The 27,798-nt window shown below is 41.8% G+C and overlaps 1 protein-coding gene across 1 annotated transcript in view; it reads right to left on the reverse strand.

Annotated features, from left to right (window-relative positions):
• LOC116911550 (thrombospondin type-1 domain-containing protein 7B) overlaps positions 1-27,798 on the reverse strand; it is an 852,321-nt gene that overhangs the window by 816,069 nt on the left and 8,454 nt on the right. The window lies entirely within an intron of this gene.

The following is a 27,798-nucleotide window of genomic DNA, read 5'->3' on the forward strand; positions in this document are numbered from 1 at the left end:
TGTTACAGATTTGAAGCCTGGATCTTTTTAACAGTACCTAGTTCAATAACTGTGGTGAGATACTATTTTAATATATTTGAGATATTAAATAAAAAGGTTTATTTCCTCTACTTTTCTGTACATTCTCCATTCATTACTCCATTTGATCGGTGGGGTTTATTATTTTTAGGGAAATATTATCTATCAAAGTCCTTGGCAGATCTAATGTGTAACTCATGCTAGGGGAAGGGAGCTCTGGAGAGTTAGCCCTAATGGTGAACTGGACTTTTGTCGAGGCCCTAAACACAAAGATCCCTCCCTGAGATATCAGGATTATTCCTAAGACTGAGGGTTAAAGAGTATGGGCTATCTCTGCAGAGGGACCATCCGTGCTACCACTTATAACCCGAGAATCTTTGTTCAAGGAACAAGGAAAAGTCAGCCACATGCCTCACTCTAAACATTGCAATAGCATCTGCCATGAGTGTTTTTAGACACAAAAGCCAATCTAGGAAATGAAAGGCATTTCATGTGCATCCTTTTATATGCATCACTCTTAATTTATCCAAATAGAATTAACCACCCCCATGCTTGTGAATTTTCCTTCTCAGAGCTGTACCTATGTCAAGACTCAACAAAGATGGTCTACTGATTAGAGCTGTGAGTGAGAGGAGTTGGAGTGTTGCAAGTCCAGAGCTAAATTATCCCAGACTATCTTTGGCTCCCTTGTTAGCTATTCATCACCCACTCTTGTGTCTAACCTACATCCTTATGACTGTCAGATAAAAGCCTTAGTAGAATGCATACACTGACTCCTACCCTTCATTAACCCAACCCTAAGACAGCCATCAGACAGCACCTGAAGCCAATTGTGGGGATTTGCCCACTTCACTGTACCCTGCCTACCAATGTTTCCACTAATGTATTTGAAAGTGTCTTAGTTTATGACTTTCTCTTCTGTTATTGTGTAGAGGCCATGGCACTATTATTAGAACATGGCATCGGGAGGAACCTGAGTCTATGTTCCTAGGCCATGATCATTTATATTTGCTTCCAGAATAAAGCGCCTCCCTCCCTTGGAGGCAAGTGCTGCAGAGTTTTGTGTTGGTTGCTATGGGACTTTCATCATGTCACAAGCTGACTTACACGTTCCGTATTTCCCATCTTCCCCTTGGGTAGAATGCAAGTTTCTTGGTGACAGAGAATGAGTGTTTGTGCCTTTATATCACCAACACAGCCTTTGACCAATACTCAGTAGATGCCTGTGAACTGGTCTGAAATGTCAATCAAGACAAGAAGGGTTCTCAGCATTAGAGAAGAAGATTGCAAGTTGACCTGTAACTGTGATAGGAATAAAAGGTAAGCACACAAACAACAGAAATGGATTAGACAAGCTTTAATATTTATGCATACACATGCCTACATATGTAGATATATGTATATAACGATATTCATCAAAGACAAAGAGGCTATCAACTTGTGAGTGGTGTGGCTTCAAGGGGCTTGGAGAGAGGGTAGCTGGAAAAGGCTGGGGGAAAGTGATATAATTCTATTTTGATTAAAAAATTGGGAAAAAAGATAACTTTTGCTGAAGACTGAAGTCTAGAAAGAAATGACCTGGAAGCAATCTTGAAAAGTTTTAAAACCAAATACTATAATTTTAATTATTCTATCTTGGCAATAATATCCCTTTAAAAAGTGGTTTTTAAATATAGTTACACCTCCAAGAACCTGATTTTGTACAGAATATGCAAATCTGGAGGTCATTTCATTTAATAAACACATACGTCCTAATCAACCACATGCTAATGAAGTTAATCTAAAGCTAAATTTCAATTATGAGTTATAGACCCTCAGCTGCATTTCTTGATTGCCTGAACAACAGGGTGAAAAAATAATAAGATGGAGAGGACTACCTCTGGAAATTTCTAACGCAGACAAAAGAATCATGGGAAATCACATTGTTATAAAGACTAGTTTCATTCCACCAGCTGAGGTGAGAGGGAACATGCTCCTAACTCTTACTTTCACCGTAATTGCCCATATGTTCAGGAACAACCTGAACGCCAGAGTAGGTAAGATGGCTAACTCGGGGCAGGCTGTGTGGGCTCTGATGCTGACTCTTAAGTCATGCAACTTAAGAGGCCTGAGGTTTGTAATTAAGCCACACACTTAAACAGGAGCATTTAGCCAGCTTCACTTCTGAGAAATTAATTTGAATTGAGGAGAGAATGGCTTCCCCTCTAACGGATATCTCACACACTTCATTCTAAGCATGCTTTTTTTCCTAAGGGGAAAAAAAATATGTATGTATATCAAATACATGGGTTTTTTTTTTCCTAAGCTAAGTAAGACATACATCATCTGACATTTATATTTCATTTAAAAATTAATTTGTGTGACTATAAAAGCAACAGATTGCGTTATTTCACACTGTGACATTGTAATTTGAATAACTATCTCAAATTGCATACCCAAAAGAAAAATAATTAGAAAATCCCTGCTCGTTTTCAGTTAATTGTTCTGTCAGACAGCTACTATTAACATCAAGTAGACTCTGGCTACAATCAGTACAAGTCTCCAAGTCTCTCCCCTGCTGGTAAACAATGGGGACTCTTAGTGGTAGCTTTGTATGCTATCCCTAGTGGTGATCTCACACTATTTATTAATAATAGAGGATTTTTGTTATATTTATTTACATGTATTTTGGAGTTGGTTCTCTCCTTCCATCTGGGTCCCAGGAATGAAACTCAGGTCACCAAGCTTGATTGCAAGTGCATTTGCGCCCTGAGCTACCTGGTAATCCCATGGGCCATTGTAGTGAACATAGTTGTGGACTTTGCATGTGTTACCATGAATCTCCTTCTTTGCCATTCATCTTCTCCCTTCCTCATTAGTTCCCTTTGTTCTGTGGACATTCATACTTCTACTCTCCCATCATCGGTGCAGACATGATACCATGTATCTATGGTATCAGGACCCACAAATGAGGGAGAAAACGTATTTGTCTTTCAGAGGCCGTTTTAATTCATGTAACATAATGATCTCTAGTGGCATGCTTTGTTCTCTAAATAACATGCATTTGTTGTTCTTATGGCTAAAAAAAATACATCAAATAATAATAATAAAGCACTGTATGTACTATGTTTCCTTTCATTCCTGTGTTGTGCTCGCAGCACATAGTGTATACACAGTGTATAGTGTAGTGTTATTGCAAATGTGGATGTCCGAGGTTTTCTGTGGTGTGTTTAATTGGAGCCCTTTGGGAAATATTCAGGAATGGTACAGCTGGCTCCTGTGTTAACTCCATGCCCATTCTTTTCTGTGTCATCATCCCAGAGCTGGAATATCAATTCAGGAGCCTTCAAGTTATCAATGCAAAATGGGTCACCAACTGTACCTTTTCTTAGCTTTACCTTTTCCTTAGCTTTCGCACAGTTTTCTCTTACAGCCACACTCTCTATTCTTCTCTTTATCAGTCAGTTTAGCCTAAATTATAGTACATTCATATAAAAGCACAGTGGCTCTCAACCATATGTTCATACATACATTATAAGTGTTCATCATAGACATGAGAACCAAGGGAGTGTGTAGCTATGAGCGTGTGTCAGCACAAAATTATAAACATACTTAAGGCATTAGGACATATTTTTATAGGTTATTTTTTGTAATTCCATCATGCCATTCTCCAACATGAACTTTGTAGATAACAAGATTATGTCACATTGTCAAAATGCTGAATACAACTCGGCCACTTTGGGGCTGTATTCCCACATGACTCTTAAAATTTCTGTTTGGAAGAAGCACCTGTAATTACCTTTTCTATTATCCAAAACAAGTCTCATGGTCATGTTATGTATGGAAGGTGCCTAGATGTAGACAAGACAAAGGGAAGAAGTAGAGAAACAATCTATCAAGCATACCATAAAATCACAAGTCTTTATACTTGTCAAGGAAAACTCCAAACTAATCCCCAGGGGACTTGGAATCTAGTGATGTGGGAAGATAGAAAGATATTTTACAAAGCCACTTCTTCCAAACAAAGACAGACATTGGAACCACTAAAGAATCCAGAAACATGGAGTCTCACTAGAAACCCCAGAAATAGTCACTGAACCAGAGTACAGGGCAATTTACTCCTGGAAAACAGAAAAGTTTACTCATAGGGTGCTGATGAAAGAGAATAGAAATACATAGAAAAAGGGAAATACTCTAACCCAAGACTTCCTTGAAGAAAAGGTCACCCTAAATCATTTTTAAAGCTTCTTTAATTTCTCTTTTGGGGAACGTCCATATATTTAATAACAGAGAGCTACTAATTTTTTCATTTCAAAATGTTGTTCCCCCATATAGACATCCTACATATAAACTCTCACTGTAGTTTGTGCTAAAAATTACCTTTCTGCTCTTTGATCCAGGAAGGTAGTCTGCAGGCTACAGAAAGACCTGGATACCAACCTAGTCACAAAACCTATAATCTGTCCTGCCTACAAGATGTGCAGGGGTAATGGGAGCACAAAACTTAGGGGAGTTGGCAGTCAATGTCTGCTTTACCTTAAGGCCCATGCCATGAGAAGCAGCCCATGCCCTAGACTGCCTGGATGACCAGGAAGACTGGGTGACCCTGAGACAGGGTAAAACCAAACAGGAGAGGCAAAAAACACCATTGAAACGATTTTTAATGATATTGTGCTACATTCATAAACCAATGCCTTATCTATTAGATATATCTATCTATATCAGAGAGGCTTAATTTAGCAACATATCTGAACAGCTTCCAAGACCCACAACTAGAAGTGATGCTGACAGTTCAGATTGGAGATGTCCATCCTGTCCCTCCACATGGAGACGTATATATCCCATGGAGCAGAAGTATTGCAGGAGTTAGAGGAGATGGAGAACATCAGGAGGACACAGCCCACTGAGTCAACTAGGCAGGGCTCATATGGCCTCACAGAGACTGAAGCAGCAAGCACTGTGCATGCACGGGTCTATACTAGGTCCTTTGCATTTATGTCATGGTTGTGCAGCTTGATGTTTCTGTGGGAATCCTAACAGGGGGAGTGGGGGCTGTTTCTGCCTCTTTTGTCTGCTCTTGGGACCCTTCCTTCCTATTTCATTGCTTTATTCAACCTTGATATGCAGTTTATCCCTAATCTTACTATACCTTGTTTGTTATGATTGATTGTTGACTCTTGGAGGCCTACTTTTTTCTGAAGGGAAACTGGACATGAATCTGAGGGAGAGGGGAGGTGAGGAGAACTAGGAGGAGTGGAGAGAGGAGAAACTAGTCGGAATGTATTGGATGAGAGAAAATCTACTTTCAATTAAAAAGTTATCTGATTATTTCTTTATAATTTTTAACTTCAGTTATTTTATATTTGTGGCAATTCAATGTGGGCCTAACAGAGACAATTCTTCTAAAATCTGGATGCCTCTCAACTAAACAGACAGCTGAGGAAGTCCCCGTCTACAATGCATCATGCCCAAATCTATTCTGCTATGTACTTAGCCATTGTTTTCCATTTTAACTAGTTTTGCCTGTTTAGACATGAGCTAAAACCACCAGGTCATGGTTGGCAAGAAGTTTTTAATGCATGTGATGTCATGACTTTCTGGGCAGAAAAGAAATGGGTGCGAGTAACCAAGGGAAGTGTTAGTGTTCACACCAATCCAGGCATCAATTTTAATTCAACACAAGAAAACTGTATGTCAGGCTAGAGAGACTTCTCAGTCAGGAAAATTCTTCCACATAAGCTCGAGGACCTGAGTTTGATCTTCAAAAGCTATATTAAATGACCAGGCAGGATAAAGTGTGTTTAAATCCCACATGAGAGTTAGAGTCAGGTGGGTCCCTAGAGATCACTGGCCAAACAATCTCTCTTACTTGATGAGCTTCAGGTGAAAGGAGGAGGGAGGGAGGGGGAGGGGAGAAAAGGAGGAGGGAGAGAGGAGGAGAGGAGAGGAGGGGAGGGAGGAGGGAGAGGGAGGGGAGGGAGGGAGGGGAGGAGGGGGAGGAGGGGAGGGGGAGGAGGGAGAGGGGAGGAGGGAGAGGAGGAGGGAGGAGAGGGAGGGAGGAGAGGAGAGGAGGAGGAGAGGAGAGGAGGAGAGAAGTGACTCAAAAAACAGTTAGGTAAGCAGGGAAGGGAGTGTCTGGGAAGAACCATGGGAGAGAAATGAATATGATCAAATACACTATATTGAATTCTCAAAGAACTAATATTTTCTAATATTTTCTTTTTAAGGACAAGGCCACACAAGTATGCATCCACACATATGTAGATATACACATGCACATATATGAAAACACAATACACACGTGTACAAATGCACCTCACAGACATGCATACATGCATACATATGAACACATACATTACACACACAAGAATTTATAATGGAAAAAAAATCATCCAAGCATAAAATATTTGTTGAAAAGCATTGAGAGAGGCACGATTTGGAAGAGGAAAACACAACATCTCAAAGAAACAAGAAGAACACAGGCAAGACACCTGGACAAGACTAGTCAACAAACCAATGGCATTTCAAAAATAAGCAGTTCTTAGCTAAAGTAAATACATAGCAAAAGAAATGAAAATAATGTGTGCTCCCCCTCCAGAAGCCAGTTGGCATAAACGGCAGTGAAAAAATATTTTAGGAACAACTAGGAATTTTTATATATTCTTGGGTACAAATGGCTTATATAGTTTGGAAACGATATAAGCATATGTGTCTACAGATAAGAAGGTGATGAAGGGGAGGATGGAAGAGGGGAGGGGAGGGAGAGAGAGAGAGAGAGAGAGAGAGAGAGAGAGAGAGAGAGAGAGAGAGACAATTCAGAGTTTAAGGGTACTGTCTGTTCTTACAAAGGAGCCAAGTTCAGTTCACGCACGCACGCACGCACGCACGCACGCACCCATGGCAGCTCATAGCTACCTGTAACTTAGTTCCAAGAGATCTGAAACTCTCTCCTAAATCTCCCATGGCACCTGCACATTTACACACACACACACACACACACACACACACACACACACACACACACACAAAAAAACAAAATTGATATCTCAAAATAATAAGAATAAACCAAAGATAACAAGTACAGGTCAAGGTAGATATACATTAATGTCAACACTGATAACTTCTGCACACTGCACATACATGTGCTGCCCACTGAAACACACGCATGTGCGTTCTCATTTCTTCTGGTCAGCACTGAGTCTCTACACCGCATAGCTGTGGCTTCTATAATCACCCTGGACGGCTCTTTAATGGCTTTGCCTCAGCATGATTGTTTGGATAATACTTTGCATTACAGCCTTGAGTTGGTTTTCTGATTTCATTAGGTCCAATGTATTGACTTCAGTTATATTTTTGTGATTTCTAAGCTGTAAGGGAACAGGAACACATGGAAGAGAAAACACTAAGCTTTCTGACTGGTCACTGGGCTAATCTATCATATTGAAACTTAATAAAAGCTATACAAGCAGGACTTTGGAATTCCTCTTTGAGGGGTAAGAAACCAGGCTCCTAGGAGTTACACAATAAGGTTTATGAAATAGATTGGAAACTGACTGAGATGCCATCACTCCAGTTTCCTTTAATTTCTTGACTGAGATCCTAAAATCTTCATCCCCAACCCCAAGGTCCTCTGCTGAACTGACTGTATCTCAAGGGGACATTCGAGAGAATCTGAAAACAGAACTCTCCAGTTTAGTTATTCAGTTTACAAACTGGCCTTTTATACTGTACTGCAAACAGAACACAGACATCTAAAGAGAGATCAGTTAGAACAGTCCGAGTTTCTAAGCAAGAAGTAGTAGAGAACAATTAGAACTCCTAGAGCCTTATTCCTTCTCATTCTGGAGACTTCAGGTATCGTAAGTGTTCCCTAACCCTGCGTGTCACTGTGCACTTGCAGCGAGAAGGAAGGGCAGGATAGCCATGGCAGCAGCAGCTCCACAGAAACTGGTCTGTCTCCTGAAGCTTTCTACACAGCCGGAGGAGCAGAGGCAAGGTTATAATGTAACACACGGGGAGAGCAGATTTGAAAGGCCCTCTGTAGTGAGAAAAAGCTGCCCCTAATAAAGATACTGGAGGAAGAAACTGTAATGTTCTACTGAAGCTGGAATTAAGATGGGTTGATAATGCCCAAAGTTGGCAAATACACATAGGGGCTTCCATCTTGAACCAAGGCAGACCCCCGAGGGCCAGATCCCGAGTAGGTTTCATCCGGAGAAAAGAGATAGGAAGAATATCTGGATACACACACAAACACACATATGCATACATATACATACATATACATAAGTACATGCACATATAGTGTATGTGTGTGGGGGGGGTATGCGAAAGAGGCCACTATTATGTGAACACAACTACTTTTCACCTTATTCTTTAATGAAGTTCTCTGATCCTAGAGCTTACAATGCATCTAGACCAGCAAGTCCCCAGGACCTCCTACCCCTGCCATCCCTGTGCTGGAATTACAGACAAGTCCCAGCACATCTGGCTTTTGACATGGATGCTAGGAGTTGCGTTCCAGTCATTATGCTTGTGCAGCAAGAACTTCCTCACTGAGCTACCTCCTATCTAGCCCCAGAGAATCTAGAATTAAATAATAGTCAAGGAGGCGTGCTGAGGTTACCCTTCCACCAATGGAGGTCACATCTGCTGCAGCTAGGCTGGATGGTGTTATGAAAACCAAGGTTGGCATGCGAGTGAAAAGAAATAAAAAGAAATAGACTCATTTGGCCTCTTAGATGTGCAGCTTAAAAATCCTGTATATGCCATATGTTATGCCTGCGCAGAGTCAATAGATGTGACTGTAACTTGCCTATGAATTGGACTTCTAGCACTACCAATGGGGAACATTAACTATGATGACAAGGTTTCATACTAAGAATAAAATGTGTCTTGCATTTAATGTCTGTCAAGATCAGAACTAAGTACTACCAGACAGAAAAGACAATGTTTAAGGTATGTTTACTAAATAAGACATATTGAAAGTATATACTTATAAAATTATTAAGGTGTGTTTATTAAAATTAACTTGTCTTATATTATCATAATCCTCTTAGAAAGAATCCCGTTGAAGGAATCAGAGAAAGAACTGGAAGAGCTTGAAGGGCTTGAGACCCCATTTACAACAATGTTCCAGGGACTAAGCCACTACCTAAAGACTATAATGGACCCTGGACTCTGACCTCATAGGTAGCAATGAATATCCTAGTAAAGCACCAGTGGAAGGGGAAGCCCTGGGTCCTGCTAAGACTGAACCCCCAGTGAACTAGACTGTCGGGGGAGGCAATGGGGGGAGGGTGGGGAGGGGAACACCCATAAGGAAGGGGAGGGGAGGGGATGTTTGCCCGGGAACCGAAAAAAGGAATAACACTAAAATGTATAAGAAATACTGGTCAATTGCTCAAACGCTTAGATGCTGGTTTTATTTTATATTTTCTTCCTTTCACATCTTTTACAGAACACAAAATCAAAGAGTGGACCTTTATTAAATAGATGTTCCATTGTTGGGATAGAACACTATGACCAAAAGCAACTGGGGAGGAAAGGGTGTGTGTCAGTTTATAACTCTCAAGTTGTACTTCATCACTGAGGGAAGTCGGGAATTCAAGGGAAAAACTGTGGAGACTGGAACACAAGTGGAGGCTATGGAGGACGTCTGCTTACTGGCTTGCTCTGCCTTTCTTATGCAACTCAGAAGTACCTGCTTAGGATGGCACCGCACAGGGACCATTTATCAAGACAATGCCCCTACAGACTTCGTAAGTCTTATAGAAGCATTTTCTCAATTAAGATACCTACTTCCCAGTTAGGTCTAGGTTTTATGAAGTTGACATAGTACCAACCAACACAGAAGCCTAAGAAATAAATAATGTCTTTTCAATGACCTAAGCCCTTTAATATCTTATATTACAAAAAAACCTGTGTCAGCCATTTCAACAATATAGAAACCATGGTACTAGCGCAGAATGGGGGGAATAAAAAGGCAGCCCAAGAAGAAAGACAGTTATGGGTCTCACAGGGAATCTGGACTAAAACTGTGATTTCTAAAGCCCCCATTTGATTACTTTGGTTTTGTCCTGAAGAGTTTAGCATGCAATTGGAAGCATGACTTCTGAATGACACTATTTTCTGTATAAAATGCCAGTGAAGCAACAGAGGAAAGGCTTGGAGTACCACAGGGCCTGATAACTGGTGATAGGTGAGGCTCCACTTTACCACCTATGACACACATTGCAGCCCTCTGTGTCTCTAGGTCTATATGACCTACACTCAACACTTTCACCATAAATAACCAATATTTGGTGAGTTCTCTTGAGGAAACACTAGTTAAATTCCTAGCTGTTGTGCACCATAGGGAACTGATAGTGAGGCTGTTCATGGAGATCCACAAGCAGCATAAATACCATTCATTGACTGAATTTTTTTTAAAGAGACAGTGATGGGGACCAAATAACTTGCACAACAGCTTTGGCCCCTGACCTCAGCCTCACCCTCTGTTCTTTTCTCTGGGGGCAAAGATAGATTCCAGAAAATTCTACTCCACATGATCCCCTGCCAAAATGGTTCCAGTCTTTATGTCTATGACTCTTTCTATCTCTCTCTGTCTCTCTCCCTGTGTCTCTGTTTCTCTCTCATTTTCAGTAATGATTTGTGGTTCCAAGTGCCCCTTTGCTACCTCCATCCCCAAACCGCAGCAATGCTGAGCCCTGCATAAATCCTCTGCACTTAGTGGGGCAGCATGTGCCTTCAACAGATAATCTCTGAATTCCTATAACATCCTGTTTGCCCTTTTCAGATCATCCATCATCTCACTACCAAAATCAGACATTTACCTTTCACTCATGGAGCAAATGATAGGCATCAGGACTTGCAAAAATAAAAAATGAGTGGTGTCATGGTTTGTATGCTTGGCCTGAGGAGTAACATTATTTGGAGGTGTGGCCTTGTTGGAGTGGGTGTGTTACTGTGCTTTGGCTGCCTGGAATTCAGAATTGTGCTAGCAGCCTTCAGATGAAGATATAGAACTCCCAGCTCTGCCTGAACCATGCCTGCCTGGACACTGTCATCCTCCTACCTTGATGATAATGGACTGTACCTCTGAACCTATAAGCCAGCCCCAATTCAATGTTGTCCTTATAAGACTTGTCTTGGTCATGGTGTCTATTCACAGCAATAAAACCCTGACTAAGATAGAAGTTGGTACCAGGGACTGGGGTATTGCTGTGATAGGCCTGACCATTCTTTTGTTTGGAAGAATTTGGATTTGGAAAGCAGTGGGATGCTTTAAATGGGGCTTAATGGGTTATCCTAGTAGAAATATGGAAGACTTCATAACTGAGAGTGATTTGGGTATACCCTGGCCCAAGGCGTGTCAGTGAAGAATTTCAATCTGTGGCCTAGATCCTGTTTTTGTGGTATTTTGGTGAAGAATGTGGCTTCTTTTTGCCCTTGTTTGAAGAGTTTCCCTGCAGCTCAGGTGCAGAGACTCAGATTAATTGCACTGACAAAGGAATTCTCAGAAACACACATCATAGACTTTGTTCTCTGGTTAAGTCTCATGAAGAGCATTTTAAACGAGCATAGCAAGCTGAGAAAGGGAAAGCATAAGATATATGGTTTGAGCATGAAAGGGGCACAGGAAGTAAAATGGAGCTGAATCCTGTATTCAAGGATCTTAAATTGAATTAAGGGGGTTCGGACCTTGGGCAACATCCCACACAGCTAAATTTAGGTCTAGGCACGGTAAGTAGTACTAACCTTTAATATCAGGAGACAAAGAGAAGCCGATCTCTGAGTTCAAGGCCAGCCTAGAACAGAGCAAGTTCTAGGTGAAGAAAAACTTAAATTCAGGCTAGGTGGGCCACAGCTTTAATCCCAGTGCTTAGGAGGCTGGCATGCAGATCTCTGAGTTCAAAGTCAGTCTGAGGAGAAAGTTTCAGGGAAGCTAAGTTTAGGCAGTGAGCAGTTGGAAAATAGAAAATTGGTATTAAGGAGGATCATGTTCCAGCCACAGAAAGCAGAAGAACTCAGCAGCTTTGGCCATGTGACTCTGTCTTTAGTGTCCAGAACAGAAGTAACCACTGAGAGAATTGATGCTAGTCAGCTGGAGCTAAGAAATTAAGAAGATTAAGAAGAGACCAGCATCACTGAGGTGAAATCTACTGAGAGAAGAAACAAACTGTGCTCCAGAGATACCCAAGCTTGTAACCTCGAGCTGTAGCTATATTTGGTAAAGTGTAAAAATCACCTAGGTGATACTGGTTTTGAAGGCATAAAGGGGTCATGAAGAGCAGCTGAGGTTTGACACTGTGAGAGGCCATGGAAGGCCATTGTTGAAGGTGCAGCCTCATTTGCAGTTGATAGCCCAGAAATGAAGGGGTCATGCAAAGGATTTATGGCTTGGCACCATGAAGAGAGCCTATAAGAGGCTATGGATGAAGCCTAGTTGCAGTGGAAGACCCCAGTACCATGCAAGTACCATGGGATGATCACCAAGAACAGTAGCAGCAATGTAGTGGATCAGACTGAGCTTAGAGTGCTACAGAGGGCAGAGTTAGAGAAGTGACACCAGCCTTTTAGAGGAGCCCAGAAGATAATGTGTAGATCCCAGACATTGAAACAAGAAGCTGTAACATTGAAGCTACCTTGGAGACCCCAAGATCTTTGAGATGGCAAAGCCGTAGGATATGTCTGGAGGAATTTTGCTGACAGGGAGTGGAACCAGCCCAGAAAAAGAAGTTTGTTGCCATCAACAAAGATGAAAAAGGAATTAGACATCTGAAAACTGCTTTGACATCAGCGATGGAGGTGCAGAGCTTGGAGTTTGCCCAGCTGTCGATTCAAAGATTACATGGAAGATTTGATGGATCTCAGAAGAGACTTTGAACTTTAAACTTTTAAAATTGTTGAGACTGCTATAGACTATGGGGACTTTGGAAGTTGGACTTAATGTGCATTTTTATTATGCTATGGTTTGCTATGGTCCCCATAGACTCATGTGTTTGGAAAAACCTATGAGGGCCAGGGAGTGGAAAGTCATGGTTTGAATACGCTTGGCCCAGGGAATGGCCCTATTTCTAGATGTAGCCTTGTTTAAATAGGTGTGTCTCTGTAGGCCTGGGCTTTAAGAGCCTCATCCTAGCTACCTGGAATTCAGTATTATGCTAACAGCCTTCAGATGAAGATGTAGAACTCTCAGCTCTGCCTGCACCAAGCCTACCTGGACACTGCCATGTTCCCACCTTGATGATAATGGACTGGACCTCTGAATCTGTAAGACAGCCCCAATGAAATGTTGTTCTTATAAGACTTACCTTGATTATGGTGTCTGTTCATAACAGTAAAACTCTAACCAAGACCAGTGTACAGGCAGAAAGATCCATGAATTCTTCATTACATTGCCTACACTAGCTAGGCAAGGCAGCAGGTGATGTTACTACACAGATGACTTAGAGAGAAATCATCCCGCCTGCAGCATCTATGGTATTAGAGTAAAGTTCACTCACAGAAAGTAACAAAAAGTCAGCATACATTCACAGCCATCAACAGTCAGCTCTGTCACTGTGCTTGCTTTGAAAACAGGAAGCATACATGTGATAGGACAAATTGAAAAAGTGCTATTTTGTGTTGGCTTGTGAGCAGTTTCAACTCTGAGAAATGATATGTGTCCCACCAGAGACAAGGCACAACACACTGGCATGCCTAGGCCACCTATATTAACACCAAATATGTGTTACAACTTCTACAATTTTGTTTCACATAATATTCTTCCTCCCCTTCATAGCTCACAAACAGCTCCTTTTCTTTTATAAAACATTTGTGTTTTTTAATTTGATAGATTTTATTTACACTTCAAATATTATTCCCTTTCCTGGTTTCCTGTCCATAAGCCCCCTATCCCATTCCCCTTTCCCTTCTTCTATGAGGGTGTTTCTCCTCCCCAACCATCCCCTGCTTCCCACCTCCCTGCCCTGACATTCCATGAAACTGGGGGGTTCCAGCCTTGGCAGGACCATGGGCTTCTCCTCCCATTGATGCACAACAAGGCCATCCTCTGCTATTGGCAGGATTAATATAGTAAAAATGGACATTTTGCCTAAGGCAATCTATAGATTCAATGCAATCCCCATCAAAATTTCAACTCAATTCTTCATAGAGTTAGAGTAATTTGCAAATTCATTTGGAATAAGAAAAAACCCAGGATAGTGAAAACTATCCTCAACAATAAAAGAACTTCTGGGGGAATCACCATCCCTGACGTCAAGCTGTATTATAGAGCAATAGTGATGAGAACTGTATGGTATTTGTACAGAAGCAGCTGCCTTTCTAAAACTCACTTCTATGAGTAAACTTTACCAAGGTAGAGCATTGTATTCACTGACACACTTAGCCATCTTTCAGCCGTTACAAACACACATCAGATGATTTATGTTAGCTTCATTTTCAGTTTGCTTCTTTTTGAGATAAGGTCACAAGCATCTCAGGCTGTTCTCAAATTTCTTTTGTAGCCCAGGATAATCTTCAAGTCCTTTGCCTCCCCTGCTCCTGCTAGGATTAAAGATGCTCACCACTACTCTTGGTTTATATAGAGATTCGGGTATAGCCAGGTTTCATGCATTCTAGACAGCATTCTAACAGCTAAGCTATATCTACTTTGCCTTGTGTTAGATTTTTACATTTTATTTTGCCAGTTAGTGGTAAATTTTGGGGGGAGGGAGGAGGGAAATACCTACTTTTACCATACACCTGGAGAATTTTCATTAATAACTTTGGGCATCTTGAAGGTACTACAATAATGCAAAAAGACTATCCTTTGAATGAAAGGGTTGTGGCTGTATTTCCAGAAGGGAAGAGAGGCAGTGACTGCTAGGATAGCAAGAGTAGGGCACAAGGCTGAGGTAATATAGGAAGGACAGTATAAGGTACTCAGAGAACACAGAAACAGTAGTGTTACGAGGGAGAAGATCACAGAACATGAGTGTTGGGTGGGGGCTATGTGTGCAGACTTTGAAATACAAGAAGTAGACAGATGCTAAAGATGACTACCAGGAGGGAGCTGGACATCAAGGAAAGTAAAAGGTAAGGTTGGCACCATTATCCCTCTGTATATGTGGGAGACTAATCCCAAGACCTTGAAGATCCCAAATCCAATACAACTCAATCACTTTACATAAATGACATAGCACTTGAATATAATCCTTGCCCATCACCCCCATATACATTCAGAATGTCTCTAGATGATACATAACACATAATGAAATTGATGTAGTTTCCTTTCTGCCGCTGTGGTATAACCCTCAAACCAAAAACAATTTAGGGTTGGAAAATTTCCTTCAGTTTTTATCCCAGGTCACAGATGATGATTGAGGGAAGTCAGGGCAAACATTCAAGCATGAACTTGAAGAAGAAGCCATGGAGGAATAAATGCTTTCTGGCTCGCAAAGGATCATGCTTAGCTGGCTTTCTTATAAAATTGAGCTTGCCCACCTGCTTAGGGATAGTACCACCCACAGTGGGCTGGAACCTATGGTGTCAATTATCAATCCTGCATAGACATGCCTCTATGCCAAGCTACCTCGTGCAATCCTTTAATCAAGGTGTTTCTCTCAGATCACTCTACACTGTGTCAAGTTGACAATTAAAGCTACCTAGGACAGAAATGGAAAGACATCGTACACACTGGTCATGCTGCATAATTTAGGGAATGCTGACAAGAGAAAAAGGTCTATGCATGTTCTCTATAAAGTCAATTTTAAACCTATTTATAACATTTGAGCTATTAATTCTATGATACAAGCATAAAATAAGTCATTTCACAAGAAATGATACTTTGATTTTACTTTTTTAGTTGACTTAATTTTTTAAGACAGTCTCAGGAGAAGGATAGTCTTCAACTCAGTGTATAGTTGAAGGTGATCTTAAACTCCTGATCTTTCCATCTCTACCTCCCAAGTGCTGGGAATATAATCATATACCAATATGACTGGCTTGTTTGGTGCCAGGATCGAGCCCAGGGTTTCATGCATGCTAAGCAAGCACTTTAAAAACTGAGCTAAATAAAATATTGTCAAAATATGTCAATGCTATTTATTTATTTATTTATTTATTTATACCACATTTATCTGTGTAGCCTGTCCTCGAACTTACTGTGTACACCAGGCTAGTCTCAAACTCAAGAGATCCACTTATATCCGCTTATGAGTACTGGGATTAAGGGTGTGCACCACCACAATCAGCAACTTTTCTTTTCCTCCTTCTACTTTATAGCTATCTTTATATATACACGTGCACATTCCAGGCCAGGATCCACATACAAGCAGTATTTCATTATAATAACCTAAATGGACTGAACTTGCTATGCTTTGAAGGTTTTTGCTCCTTCCAAATAATCATGGTTTGAAACTTAAGCCACAAGCAGAAATGTTGGGAAATAGAGTCCACAGGAATGTGTTCAGCTAGTGAACTGGTTAAGATCCACATTGGAAGTGTTCATGAGAATGAGTTGGGGTTCTCTTTTCTATCACATAAGGACACAGAATTTCTCTTCTCTAGGGAGCATAGCAAAAAGATGTCCCACCTGCCAACTTCCATAACTGCTTGAAATGCAAAATATGTCATTTAAATTTCCTAATCCCAGGTGTTCTGTTATGATGAAATAAAGCAGACTAAGTCACACACACACACACACACACACACACAGACCAAACTCATGATAGGTAGTTCATACCCTTTACTAACCTATTTCTTCAATTCCGACCTTGACATTATTTTACCAAGATTCAGACCAGGTTCCTCTTTTCTTCACTAATTACTTCTGTATGCCAAACACATGACCTTATTAACAAGCTTGACACCAATCCCACAGGATCAGTAGTCTCATCATACCAATAAGTAGTCTGTTTGCTTCCACCTATAAATTTTCTGTTGAGTGAATGGGTCTACTTTCCTCTTCCTGATATAGTATAAAGCCATCTATTATGTGTCTACAATCCTACAATCTTAAATAAACAGAATTTATAGTCTTGCTCAACGGTAATTGATTTTCTTCATGTTTCTGGGAATGCTCCAACTTCCTACGAGTACTCTAAGTTATCAAAGAAAGATTAGCCTATATTCAGCAGAGTCTCTCAGATTCTTTTTTTTTTCTTTTGCACTTCATTTAGGAAATGCTTAAATTAGCTCCTAGTGGATACATGGGAATGTGTTCAGCACCATGGAAAGAGTCCAAATACAGTGCAAGGCTTGTGGTCTGCAGTGAAAGCAGGACATCCACACTAGAACATTTATATTGATGCCATTCATCAATAAAGACAGTTTTGATGCTCTAAAAATTGAGTCATACACTGGATTATGAGGGACTCTGAGGTGGCTCAGTGGGTGAAATCACTTGCTATTATAACTGATAATAGGAAATAGGACTTTGATTCTCAGGACCCACATGGTAAAAGTAGAAAGATCATTGTCACAAATTGTGCTCTGATCTATATATGCATGATGTGCATGCGTGCATTTCGTTCTCCTTCTAGACAAATAAATGCAATAAACTGAATATTTACTAAAGGAAAAACATTATAAATTACAATTAGGAGCTGCTGTTCTGATTGAGGACTTGTCATTAAGAAAAATGCACATGACACACATAGTCAGTAACAGATCACAAAACAAACAGATCTCCAGGAAACTCTGGTACCCACTTAATGAAATATAAGTGTCCCCCAAAAAGAAATAATAATAATGTAGAAATCATACAGTGGGAATTCAGTGTCCTCGAGTGTGCACATAGCACACAATGAAACTATAATGTAAACTCGAATGGGTTATAAATTTAACTTAATGCCAGTTCTGATGAAAACAACCGTGTCATTAGCTGTGGTTTTGCTTGACTTGTTGAATTTGAAGGGTACTTTGGGGATGCTTTTGATGACCTGATTTTCTTTTTAAAAAATGAGCTGATGTGTTCCGTTTTTCTCCAGATAAATCTCCTGAAGGAGAGTCTAGGTAGTCAGAGGCCTCCCTTACTCTAGAGTGGGCTTCAGGGCTCAAGGAAGGAGCTCAATAAATGCCCGCTCCCAGCAGCTACAGTGGCACTACTGAGTCTTTTCTCTTTTAAAACATTTCTCTCCTTCAATCTCTGCTAGCACCTTAATTTCCTTAAATTGACAGTTTCTGACTAAAGGAAAAAGGGTTACAGAAAAGTAAATCTGGAACAAGGTATGGAGGCATATGCCTGCAATCTCAGGACCAAGAGGCTAACACAGGGGACTCATTAGTTCCAGGCCAGTCTGGGCTACACAGAAGGAAAATAAAAAGAAAGAAAGAAGGAAAGAAAGAAAGAAAGAAAGAAAGAAAGAAAGAAAGAAAGAAAGAAAGAAAGAGGGAGGAAGAGAGGGAGGGAAGAGAGGGGGAGGGAGGAGAAGGGGAAGGGAGACAGAGGAGGGAGAACTAAGGGAGGTGAAGGGAACTTAAGAGAGGAGAGAACAGGGGAAGAGAGGAGAGGGAAGGGAAGGAGAAAGGGGTGAGTGTTAAGGGGAAACAGAGTAAATCCAGATTAAACCTAGAAAGTAAAACACGCATCTAAACTTTCATTGAGAAGCTCCAGCAGCAATTACTAGATAGTTGATAGAGATTCTTTTACAACATCTTATAGGCTCATCAAAACATTCACCACCCAACTATAAACCCCCAGCTTGTCTTGTCTTAGGTGTACCTTCCTGTGCAGAATGCAAGTGGATTAGAATGGACGGGTTGGGAAGGCAGAGTGAGCCTGACAGGCAGGGGCTAAGCGCTGTGGGCATTCTGCGCCTTCATCTGGGTTGGGGAATAAGACACAGAGGCGGGTAGAAGAGACGCCAGTGCCTATCCTAAGCTGCAGGAAGGAGACACCCTCAGTGAGTGTTTCTGTGCCAAGTGAGGTTGCCCCAGGTCTGGAGGTGGAAAGTAAGGGAAAAAGTAGGAAATCCCAGGGCTCCGGGATTAGAGGGACAGTTTGAATAGAAGCTAGTGATGAATTTTGAGCAGGAAAGCAAAGTAAAGGACTCAGCTCCATGGCAGTCATTCAATTAAGTAGAGAAGAGCTCAAAGCAGACTTCAGGTGTTCTCGGAAGATGATCTTATTGGCAGCGCTGTTGACCAGATTATTCTGCAAGCACACCCTTCGCTCTCTCTACACTCTGAATCAATAAACACTAGAGGCTCTGAGGGCACCTGTGTCTGAGAGCACGTTCATCCTTACACCGCTTTAAGCTTCTGCCCCTTTAACTTACTGGCCGCAAAGTCCTCTGGGAAGAGGAATGTGTCTGTTCTTATAACACCTCCCCCACACGGTTAGCAAGCCGAATGCCATAAAGCACTGCTATCTTGTTAATAAATCAGAACTCAGTCGCTTTTGATGCATGCATGTCTTGTATAATCCGAAAAAGGAAATATGCCACCTTCCACACAAGCTTGCAGTTATTCTATTTTTTTTTCCCTTTCGGCCAAGAATGCTACATTTATTCTCTTCCAGTTTGACTTTAGGGCAAAGTCACTCATTTCCTTGTCTGACTCTTCCCTGCTTATGTTGGCAACTTTAGAATAGAGAGTCAAAATGGCAGGATGATAAGGACTTTGCCAATGGACACTTGGCTACTTTAGTGTAGTGAGTTCCTCCACCCCTATCCCCCTCTCTCTCTCTCTCTCTCTCTCTCTCTCTCTCTCTCTCTCTCTCTCTCTCTCTCTCTCTCTCTCCCCCCCCTCTCTCTCTCTTTTCTCTCTCTCTCTGCGTGTGTGCATGTGGAAGCCAAAAGTTGATGTTGGTTTTTAATCAGTCTCTTCTTAATTTGTGAAACAGGGTCCCACACTAACCTGGTGCACACCATATCAACCAGACTGGCTGCCCACCAAGGCCCATGGAGCCTATCATGTCCACCTCTCCAGCATTGAAAATGCTGGTGTACATCACCCCAGTCAGCTTTATTGTGGTTTCTGGGGATGGAACTCAGGTCCTCATGCTTGCATAGCTGGAATTTTGCTGAGTGAGTAACCTCTCCAGGACCTTTAATTATATCTGTACTCATCTTCATCATAAATACTAACTGGAAAAAAATCTACTGAATTTGACAACTGGGAATAAGTCTGTTACTTTGACAAGATATGTTTCAACTGTCAAAAACTGACCAAGGTGCTTTAAGTGTAAGTTTAAAATGCAGATACTGGAGTGGTAGTTGCAAAGCTAAAATGTTGGGGAAAGAAAAACAAGATATGAAAATGCATGAAAAATTATAGCAGGCCTGTTCTATGAATGAAATTCTGTCCATACAGAAAAAAAGCACTTTACGTTTTACTGTGTTGCTTGTTGTTTCATTTCCCAACACTTGTTGCAGCCCTTGGCTGTGGTTTGAACAAGAAAATGTCCCCCACAGGCTCCTGTATTTGAACAGTTTTTTCCTTGCTGTTTGGGGAGCTTATGGAGATTTGAGGATGTGCAGCCTGGAGGAAATACATCACTGGGGCTGGCTCACTTCCTGCTCCCCCTCTCTCCCCTCCCCTCTCCCTCTCCCTCTCCCCTCTCCCTCTTCCCTCTCCCTCTCCCCTTCCCTCTCCCCTCCCTTTCCCTCTCCCTCTTCTCCTTTCCCTCTCCCCCCCCCCCTCCTTCCTCTGCCCCTCCCCCTCTCCTCTCTCCCCCCTCTCTCCTCTCTTCCTCCCCTCTCCTCTCCTTCCCCTCCCTCCCTCCCTCCCCTCCCCCCCCTCCCTCTCCTCCCCCTCTTCCCTCCTCCCCCACTTCCCCTCCCCTTACCCCCCTTTCCCCTTCCTCTCCCTTTCTCCCTCTCTCTTTTTCTTTATTTCTGTCTCCTTCCAGTGATTGGATGAAAAGTAATCACTGTGCTTCCTGACTACCAGGCTTATCTTCTGCTCCTGTTGCTGTGCATTCCCCACCATGAGGAACTATATCCTCCCTCATCCCAGAACATAATCCAAAGTAAATCGTTCTCCCCTAAGTTGCTTTTCTTGTTAGAGTATTTTATCTCAGCAACACACTTTTATCCATAAAGGCTCTCTTACTTGTATAGAATACACACTCTCATGAGGATATGGAGATTTCTCCAACCTCAAAGCAGTATGCTTTCTCTCTACTCCTTCCAATCGCTTCTTCCATTGGCTTCAGCCAAATTCTATTTGTGAACACGTCTGATAACAAGGACTAGGAATGATTGTGCCTGTCTTTGTTACTCATCCTGAATTGTCATTCTTGTCATTAGATGGGTTTGTATACCTATGCCTATGCCTATGCCTATATACCCCACTACATTCCCTCCTGCTGCTCATACTTCCAAAAGGCTTCATGGCATAAATGGTTTCATGCTATTTTGGGCACTTCTGCTCTCGGTTGTTGGGGCTGAATGATAGCCTTGCTATTACAGATGCTTTTACCTTGTCAGAATTTACCAAACATGCAGGCTTGCCAAAGGCATTGCCAGATCAATGGATAATTCTATCCCCGCCACACAATGGCAAACACCAAGACACTGAGACTGTTTATCTTAGATTATAAGGATTTGGGTCTTGCTGCATTTAGACTATGACCATCGCAATTTTGAGAACCACAGAGTTTGAGAGTGGAATACTGCTTTCCGTTAACCAGCAAACAAGGATAAGCCTGCATGGCTAGCCTGCGGGGGTATTACTGTTTCAAATAAGCCCTAAAGAAGTTTCACATGCCTTCAACTTCAAAGTGCTACGTGCTATGTGATTTCAGAAGGGAGAGGCATAGCAGCAATCAATGGTAAAGAATCGTGTGCATGGTCAGGATCAGAATCAAAAAGGTTGGAAAGTTTTTGGCAGAAACAAATACTTAGAAGGAGACCTATCTCCCTCTGCATACAGGATCTCTTCATTAATAAATTCCTACACACACAACTTTTTCTCTAAAGTATTCTTTTCTCGATTTTCCTCATATTTATACACAACTCTGTGAAAACTCCTTTGTCCCTGGTAAATTGTGGGGTATCACTCTACACCCCAGCTGGAGAAAAATAGTACATGGTACTCTAGTCAAGCAATGAGGAAGTATTCACTATGAACTAGAAAACAGTATCTCAGTCTATAAAACGTGAGGTCTATCACACTGATGGACATTACTACAGCCAGTTCTACAACCTACACTGCCCCACATTTTTTCAGGGATTCCCTTTGCTCACAGACTCTAAGGAGTAAGCCAGGTATTATTAGCCCGATATTCTTCAGGAGACACTGCCATCCTCACGCAGGCATATGGAAGCACAGTGTGTGTGTGTGTGTGTGTGTGTGTGTGTGTGTGTGTGTGTGTGTGTTGTTTGCATGTTCATGTGTGTGCTCACAAGCATGCATCCAATGCAGGAGATAAAAACCAAGTCCAAAGGGATACTTGGCAAGTGAGGTACGTCTCAGCTATATCCTCAGACAAGCTGTGAATGTGGCGTCTTCCCATGGCACACTTTTCAGAATTAAAAAGCATGACTGGGTATTCTGGTCCAGTTGATCTGTTAGAAGCCACTAAGAGTAATCAACAGAGTTGAACATGTCAGACAAGTAGCTGCTCACAGTGGCCAGAAGAGGGTTTCACATCTCCAGAAGCTAGAGTAGTTGTGATCTACCTGACATGGATGCTGGGATCAAAGCCAAGATCCTCTGCAAGAGCAAGAATCCCTCTAAATGACTGACTTATCTCTCCAGCACCGACATGTGACTTTTGAGCACCGCTTTCCACAGATGGATGAGCATACAGACAAAGAGAGGTGACAGGTATATGAAAAGGTGATTCAATTTGCCAAGGAAAGAAGATGAATATTTCTCCTCTCCATGAAATTTCTATATTGAAATTGGTTCTTTGTACTTGATTTTATCTATTCCATGTTATGGGCTCAGCAGGTATTCATCAAATCACTGTTCAGTTTATTCGCATAGCTTACAAACACATCTTACACTTCACACTAGCTTGTATTACTATGTACAAATCACTTTCCAGAAAAGCTTACAATAAGAGTTTCATTGGGGAAAACACCATGTCCACACACAGTGTGCTTTGAGTGTACTGCCTGAATACTCCGAATGCAGAATATAAGAAACATGCACATGCACTACAGGACATATCTTTAGAATGCATCATCACAAAGAACTCCATTACCATGAAGTTTAGAGCTGTCGATATATTCATTTTTTCAATGAGCAACTGAAGTATGTTTAAGATACTTGTGTAGAAGATCATACTAAGCTCAAGCTTTGGTCCTTCTTAGAAGGTAGAACAAAATACTCGTGGGAGGAGATACAGGGGGAAAGAGTGGAGCAGGGACTGATGGAAAGGTCATCCAGAGACTGCCCCACCTGGGTTGCCCCATATGCAACCACCAAAATCAGTCACCATTGCTGATGCCATAAAGTGCTTGCTGACAGGAGCCAGATATGGATGTCTCATGAAAGCTCTGCAAGAGCCTTACTGATACAGATGAAGATGCTTACAGCTACCCATTGGACTGAGCACAGGGACCCAGTGGAGGAGTTAGAGAAAGGACTGAAGAAGCTGAGGGGTTTGCAACCTCATAGGAAGAACAATAACATCAACCAACCAGACCCCACCAGAGCTCCCAGGGACTAAACCACCAACCAATGAGTATACATGGAGGGACTCATGGCTCCAGTCACATATGTAGCAGAGGATGGCATTATTTGGCATCAATAGGAGAGGCCCTTGGTCCTGTGAAGGCTCATTTTCCCAGTGTAGGGGAATGCCAGAGTGTTGAGGTGGAATAAGTGGGTGGGGATGGGAGCATATTCATAGAAGTAGGGGGAGGGGGAGGAAGCTATGGGAGATAGGGGGAAAGGGGATAGCATTTGAAATGTAAACACATAAAATATCCAAGAAAAAGAAAAGAAAAGAAAAAAGAAAAGAAAAAAGAGCCTTGTGTAGAGGTCTTCACCAAAAATGACTTGAGACTACTGAAGTTTCACACTAACAGGTTTCACTCAGGAGACATTACAGACACAAAGAGAACACAAGAATTCATATGTGTTCCTCACAATGAGAGGACTGTCATACTCTGATTTTTCAACTGAATGATGTCACACCCCAGAGGGCCAGTTCTTGTCAGAAATCCAACTTGAGCAAATCCCTTCATCTCTCTGAGAAAAAGGCAACCTGTCAGGAATGAATCAATCCTACCAAATGGTTGCTAGAATTTGACCAGAAATATCACTCTGGTGGGTCGCATGTCACTTCTGACTGCGGTCATCATAACAAGGATGCAGAAAAGAGGACTAACTTTTGGTGAAGGCCATCAGGTATATGCTAGATGATCAGCTAGACTCATCTTAGGGAATGTCACTTATTTTCATACGTTCTCTGCAAATGGACAGATTCTTCACAAGTCTGCTCCCTGTGTAGTAGGCTACATATAAACTCTAGCAAGTCCATGCAAATAGACAATGAAAAGGAAAAAAGAAATGGGGGTTACTGAGCTGGGAGACAGGGGACAAGGTGACTTGGTGACTTCACACTGAACATGAATACTTGTCAAGTGGAAGCCAGACAAACGTATTTCATCTTCAACAGTGAAAAGCATGTGGGATTTAACCTGTTATAGATGAGGGACACAGAAATCTTCCTGTCTTATAAGTTGAGGAACTAAATGTGTCTCTGAGAGACGGTATGGAAGGGTTTGTGTGTGAGTGTGTTATACATGTTCACGTCATATGTCATATGTCTTCCTCAATCACTCTTCAGCTTAACTTTGAGATAGGGTCTTTCATTGAATCTGAAGCCCATACATTGAGCGAAACTCCAGTAGGTTGCTCCTGGGATCGACCTGTCTCCCTCTCCTCAGCACGGTGTTATGCATACTGTTACAGAGGTGTGTAAAAAGTTTGGCCTTCTCAAAAAGATGCTAGAGATACGAATTCAAATACTTCACTGATTAGGGGATTGTCATAGTTCCTAAGGGTTTCCCCTGTGGGCCTCCATGCTGGAGGCTTTCCACGGAGATCTCAGGTCTGGCTAGGTTTGAGGGTCCAGGAGAAAGGAAGAGAACTCGGGCAGGTGCTATTCTACTTCCATTTCAGGCCTGGCTTAGCCAGCAGGAGACGGACTAGCCATTAAGGGTGCAGGAGGGCTTCTGGTGGCAATTTTGGGAGAGCAGAGCTCTTCCCCAAGTGGCGGTGTTACAGCTCTTATGACAGCCGCTCTCAGGTGACAGAGCGATTCTTGCACACCTTTAATTCTGAACATGACCCTTAAATACAGTTTTTTGAGTGGGTCACCTCATATACATATTTGGGTGTGTGGTCCTGTCTCTATGACTGATCTGTCCTGAGCCTATGTGACCTGTGGTCATGTCCTTACCCGTGGGAGGGGTTTGGGGCATTGTCCTCTGTCACTAATCTGTCTTGAGCCTATGTAACCTGTGATCGTGTTCTCACCTGTGGAGGAGGGGCCTGGGACATCGCTCTACATGACTTGGTCTGTCTCAAACTTCTCTACAGGGGTTTGTGGGGGCCTGCAGCTAATGAGACCCTGATCTAGAAGGCTGGGAATTCATCTGCAGTCCCTATTAGGGTTTCTGGGGATTCAATCTATCTGGACCAGGAATCAGGGTACCTTTCACAACTCACAGCCCCACATACTAGCAAATAATGGTAAACTCGGTAAACATATGTAGAGACTGAGATACAAGCTTTAGAAACAAACCAGGTAGTCAAAAGCAAATGGAAGCGTGAGGTGATGGTCAGACTGGGTTCGAGGATCAACAGGAAGGCCACCAGCAAGCACTACACTTGGTGTCCATTGAGTACAGTTTAGCTTGCAAGTGTAAAAGACACAAGAGACTTTGAGACATGTTACATCAAAGATCTATAGCATTTCACAAATAATTTATCTCTAATCCATACATATGAAAATGAAATGCATAGATGTATTAGACATTTAATAGTATATTTTACTAATATCAAAATTAACTTTATCCTTTTAATATAACTAGTAGGAAATGGAAGACTGAACATGTGCTTGGTACTCATGGCTCACCATCCATTGCTGCTGAGAATGCTGTTCTAGAGCCGGACTGTGGGGACAAATCCTGAGCTAAGTCAATTCACTTCCTATTACAAAATAAAGGTACTAATAGCAGAAGCAGCAGTCATATGATCTGGATGTGGTGGCAAACATATTTAATCCTAGTGCTTAGGAGACAGAGGAAGAAAGATTTCTATGAGTTCAAGGTCAACCTATTATTCCTCAAGAGTGCCAGGTCAACCAGGGCTACACAGTAAAACCTCGTCTCCTTTATTTGTTTGTTTGTTTGTTCATTTGTTTAGATGAAGCAAGGTCTTTCACTAGCCTAGAACTCACTGACTCAACACCAATGATTTTCCTGTTTTTACCTGCCCTAACCTGAGAGTGTCTGCACAATCATCACACCCAGATTTCTTAAAGGGATTCTGGGGATTTGAACTCAGATTGTTCTGCTCTGAGACAAGAACTTTAGCAATGGAGCCTTCTTCCTAGCCCCCTCAAAAGCTTTTAAAGAGGATTTTACAAACTAATACATGTATAGCAGCACCTGGAATGTACTATGACACAGAAAACCTTCGATCCATGCACCCTCTCTGCATAATACTCTGTAATATAGTTGTTTATCCTCCACGTGAGCATCCGCAAAGAAGAGGAACTCCCATTTCCTTGAGGAAACCCATCACAGTTTCAGACAGCTCTGAATATGAACATGTTCACTCCTGGAATGAGTAAAAAAATAATCTCTCTGCAACTCCAACTGTTTTGCACTTCTTTATATATGATTCTGTCAGGAGCAAAGAGGGAAACTGGTCAGATTCCAATTGCCATATTTCTGTGAAAAAAAATGTTAAGAGACATCAGTATGGGACATGGGTTTATTATGCAATCCCACAGAACTCCACTTCAAAAAACTTTCTGCTGACTGAGTAAAGGTCCTTTCAATGAAAGGATCGTTTTAAACTTTTAAGTAAGTTTTTATTTTTGCTGGTGTGTGTGTGTGTGTGTGTGTGTGTGTGTAGGTATACATTTGCTATGAACAGCATGTAAGTGGAAGTCAGAAGACAGGTTTTACAAATCAGTTCTTGCTGTTCATTGCAGGTTCAAACTCAGGTTGCCAGGCTTTTGCTGCAAGCACTTTTACCTACGGAGTCACGTGAAAGTCCAATAAATAATATTTTAAAACATGGTTTAGGGGCTATCGAGTTGGCTCAGCAGCTGAAGAGTGTGCTTGTTCTTGCAGATGATCAAGATTCAGTTCTTCGTGCTTATGTAAGGGGGCTCACCATAGAACATAACTCCAGCTCCAGGGCATCTGATGCCTCCTTTTGGTCTTTACAGAGACCTGCAAGCATGCATAGACACACATCCACACATACACACATACACACATTCAAGCTAGTAAATAATAACAAAGTATTTTTTTAGATGAAAAGCACATTATGATTCCTCCTCACAAATGCTTCACTCAGGAATGCCTCCTGTCTTCTAAGCAAAATTATCTCCTAGGAACAAGGATACCTTCAGATCACACATGTGATGCAGAAGTGATGACTAGGAACATCATCTGCCCAGCTCTCTCAGTCCCAGGAATGATCAAGGTCACTGCCATTCACTCCTCCTATTCACATCTGAAGCCTTACTACTCCCTTTCTTTCTCTTGTGAATTTTAAAGCTAAGATTCCATACAGCTACTCAAACAGTTCTGTTTTAATTACCTGCTTAGCAAAGAAGACTGTGGATATGGTGGGGATTTTCCAGGTCTGAGTTTCCTGAAACTGGCAATG

Source organism: Rattus rattus, chromosome 10 (assembly GCF_011064425.1).
Source record: "Rattus rattus isolate New Zealand chromosome 10, Rrattus_CSIRO_v1, whole genome shotgun sequence".
Taxonomy (NCBI): Eukaryota; Metazoa; Chordata; class Mammalia; order Rodentia; family Muridae; genus Rattus; species Rattus rattus.